Below are 4,506 nucleotides of genomic sequence, written 5' to 3'. Positions count from 1 at the left end.
CGATTCCATTCCAATACTCTTGATTTTAAAAATTAATACAAGGAGAATCCTAATTATATCTACAGCTACCACCAACTATTTTTTGAGATAAAGATTTCCCCTACTGAAAATAACATAAGATCATAAAAAACCCAAAAGTATGATTACAACTAATGAATAAATGATATTCATATATTAAAAACAAAATAAAGATTTGATTCCTGATATTGATTCATAGTAATAACTATACCATAATTCAATAAAGAGAAACCTGTAAGGAAATATACAAGTATATCAAAACATTTTTCCCCTAACATGTGTAGTTAGATTATCCAGTCTTTTTATTTCTTTTTTTTTTTTTTACATTTTATTTCTAGGATATGCTATTATTACATTGTAAAACATAATAAAATGAAAGAAAAATAACAATGTTACATTGTTCAAATTTCTTAAAATTAATGCCACCAATTCATAGCAAATTATTGGGGACACCATCATTTAATGTGAAACTCACGTTACAATCTTTATTTTTTTTAACTATACCTGTATCATACGGTTGGGAGGATAGCCTCATCAATTAATAAAATTTTAGAAACATTTAATCATTTTTGCTAAACTATGAAGAGAGAAAGAACAGCCACAGCCTTGGTGTACTGCTAAAAGCACTTTCAACAACTTTTATTACCATGGGGCAGATCACATAGTAACCAGAAATGGAGATTTTATTTTTGGCCTTGAAATGAGAAACTATCTTTGGAATCTTTAAGTAATATTGTCAGCCTGCTCGTTGCTTGTAACCTTTCTATAAGAATAACCTAGAAAAGTTCTTCATGGAATTATGTGATTGGAGAAAGACAAAAGTTTTACAACATTCACAAGGTTTCATTCAACTTGACTAGGCATGTGTTTTAAACAGTTTAAGTAGTTTCTGTAACATTTTAGCATTTTTCATCTATACATATTATTTTCATTATAGTTAACTTAATTTTCCCTCCCCCCACCGCCAACACACACACATACATGCAGTCACACACACCTTGGCATAATTTGGTTATGTATCCTCTTGTTTCTAGCTAAGTCTTTAAATATTTTGAAATACAATAAAGATAGTCTTGTCAACAATTGCAAATCTAAATTTTCAGTTACGATGTAGCATGTTTTCTCGCCAGCACTAGGTTCCTCAGCTCACATTTCAGAACATACAGATGTTATATCTGGGAGGGGAAAGAGAATACCCCGTGTTCTTATTACTTAGCGTGAGGGTCCACAGCCCAGCAGCAGCAGCAGCAGCAGCATCACCGGGCAGCGAGTTAGAAATGCATCATTCCATTCACCACTCATATACCTTGATTTACTGAATCAGAATCTGCATTTTTAACAGTATCTCTGGGTAATGCCCGTGCATATTAAAGCATTCAAATAAAAACATATATTTTAAAGAATCAATCAAGGTTTCATTCAACTTTTTTTTTTCATTCGAAAAGCTTGAATCGTGCTTTTTGTTCTCTGTATCCAGGCTGAGTGAATTTTGAATACCACTCAATGAAAGAAAAGGGTCATGGGGGTGGGTATTTGGGAGAGCCCTGGGGAAAGTTTTGGGTAGGCTCCTCTGCTTATTTCATTTGAATCCCGTATGGTTGGTTGGTACAGGACACCACAGCTGCAACATCTTTTTGCAGATGAGACTTCTTCCTATTACAAGTGATGGTGGAGGCAACAGCCTGTGAACCCCCAAGCTCGATTAGTTAACAGGAACTGTTCCCTGCTCAGATCCATGAACTCCTTTTTTTCCTGCATGTATTTACCACAACGCAGCAGATGTGCTCTGAGATGTGCAGAGTATCAAATGTCACTGGGCTTCCGCAGGAGACAATAGCAGAATCCAAATGAGCACGATCAGAGGGCTGAGGAATATTGGGGCAACAGCAGGGAATGAAACACTAGATGCATGTTTCTGTTTCTCCCTAATCCTAAAAAACCCCAGCTGTGTTGCATAGATCTTTATTGCTGTGAATATATGGTGAAGATCATGAAATTCAGGACATTGTCCAGGAATGGTAGAGCGAAGTGGGGCGGGGGAGGCTTGAAGTAATCAAAATAAACCAAAAACATCTGTTAAGTGTTTACTATATGACAATTTGTAAAGTTTGCTCGTTCAATTCTCACAATAATCCTCTGATGAAGGTAGCATTATCCCCATTGCCAGGTTGGTAGAGAGTCACTGAAGCAAAATGATATATGCATTAGGACAAAGAATGAATGGTAGGTGGAGTCAGGAGTCAAACCTGGACATGGTGATCCCATAGCTTGTTTCCGTAACCATGGCAGCACATCATCTATTTTGAAGTGCATGTGGGAGTTGCCCAGTGAGCTGACCTACCACCCCAACATGCAGATGAGAAAAGTAAGACTCACTGGAGTAAATCAAGGTATGGCCTCGTGACTAGAATCTAGGCAGTTCAGTGAGATTTGAACAGACATTTAAAGTTGTCTATCTAATTGCAAAACCACTACACCTGTTTCTTTACATGCATCTCTATATGCTTTGCTAGTCAGAGACAGGTGGCTATAAACCACTAGAGAGAAGAAAAATGTCCTTGAGGCTTATGCATGTGGTAACTGTTTTGTTTTCTTTCTGGGGAGATGAAAATGCCAGAATCCAGGCCTTGGCAGGGCCAATACCATGTACAAAGTGATTTATGAATTATTCTCCAAAGATAAGGGGCAAGCATGGCAGCTAATTGTCTTCTTTGCTTTCTCATTTTAAAGTATATATTTAAAATGATTATGATGATAAAATAAGAGAAAAATGATGTAGAAGAAAAAAAGAATACTTTTATTGAACACTTCGGGCACATTGCTATGTGCTTTAAACATATTTATGGATGTTATCTCCATTTTGCAGATAAGAAAACTGACGCTTTGGATTGAAATAAGTTCTCATTGGCTAGGCAACTAGAATGAAATGATTCTAGTTTTTTTCTGAGTTAAGCGGAATTCTGAACTACTCTGAGCGGTTGCATTAAGTTAGCTCACTGGAAGCTTTGCCCACGACTGGGCAAGTTTGTGGGTTCTTCTTAAACTGAGAATCACAAGGACAGCAGAAAGAAGAGTGGAAATGTTGAGTGAAACGAAAAAGCAAATCCTGCACTCATAGGAAAGAACTAAAAGAAGACAAAAAGCTTGTACACTCCAGTTTCTTGAACTAATTGTGTTAATGCTGAATAATTTAGTAACAATTCCCTGGACACTTGGAAACTGAGGTGTGGTGGATAATATCACAGAGGTTCCAGAGGGGAGATCTATAATTTACTGAGCTCTCTGCAGCAACTTCTCCGATGCCTCTAGCAACTCCAAGTCTTTTTCTAAATGGATGTGTCTCTTTTTTTCCAGTTGGTATCATGTGACCTTCTCCTGTACAGTCATGGTCATGTCCTTTGCTGCTGGAGCACTCTGGCCACTCATGCCTTTAGTAGATTCTCTGAGGAAAAGTAATTTGGTGAAGGAACACACGTGGCTATTAAAAACGACTAAACCCAGTAACTCCTCAAAGCCAGTCCGACTCTCTAGCCACTCAAAGGCTTTATTTAGAATGTGGCAGGGTTATTTATAGTGGAGTTTTCTTTGCTTTTATTTTATTTTTTTATGTGCTTCTGGGAACCTACAGGTATAAATGAATTTCTCATTGCAGTTTGCCTTTCGTCTCACTGTTGTGTGTGTGTGCGTGTGTGTATGTGTCCTATTATTTCTCTCTCAGAGCAGTGTTTTGGCAGAACTCATCCTCTGATTATGTCCCTGCCTTTGCAGGGACATTTATAATCAGCCCTGTGAGGTGTTTTCAGAAATCATTAGCCATTTGCAATGGCGGGCCCTATTGATCACAGCCACTGTTTCTCTTGTCTTCTCTGCTTTTCCTGTCATGAGACTCATACCGTAAAGATCTTAATTTTTGTTTTCTCTTTGTGTGTGTGTTTTCTATAGCTGAAACCATGGTCCACACACCAACTAGACCTTGCGGAATGCATTTCAATGTGCCCAGCTTTTCTTTCATTCCACAAGTTGGGGGAAAGTCGCAAACAGAAAGAAGCTGAGAGACCAAATAGTAAACATGGAGGCATACCCACCCTCACCTCCCACCTCAAATGCACAAATACAGAAAGAGATGATGAAATGGGGTCAAAGAGACACAAACGATGGGCCTGAGCAGCAAATAGAGTACAAGACAAAAATCCTGAATTACAGAGAGAAAGTCACGTTACAAATGATACAATGTAAGAAAGGAGCCTTGACACAGAAAACATGGAAACTGAGAAACCTTCATAGAAGCACAGAATTTAAAAAGATACAGAGGAGCAGAAACAGTGAGAGAAAAAAATGAGAGTGACAATGAAGAGAGAAAAAGCAAACAGAAAGCCATATGGAGTGGATTTGGGGTCCACTGAGAGATTTTCCACTAGGCCCAAACTATTTTTTTTTTAGCCCCTGAACAGATGGGCTTATGCATACTTTTTGGCATTTCTTGATCAC

General features: G+C 37.9%; 1 protein-coding gene across 1 annotated transcript in view; it reads left to right on the top strand.

Annotated features, from left to right (window-relative positions):
* The window catches only part of CDH8 (cadherin 8), a 300,666-nt gene that overhangs the window by 6,152 nt on the left and 290,008 nt on the right, over positions 1–4,506 (top strand).

The sequence above is a fragment of the Pteropus alecto genome, unplaced genomic scaffold (assembly GCF_000325575.1).
Source record: "Pteropus alecto unplaced genomic scaffold, ASM32557v1 scaffold42, whole genome shotgun sequence".
Lineage (NCBI taxonomy): Eukaryota > Metazoa > Chordata > Mammalia > Chiroptera > Pteropodidae > Pteropus > Pteropus alecto.
Note: the sequence above shows the minus strand (reverse complement) of the source record. Positions and strands in the feature narration are given on the sequence as shown.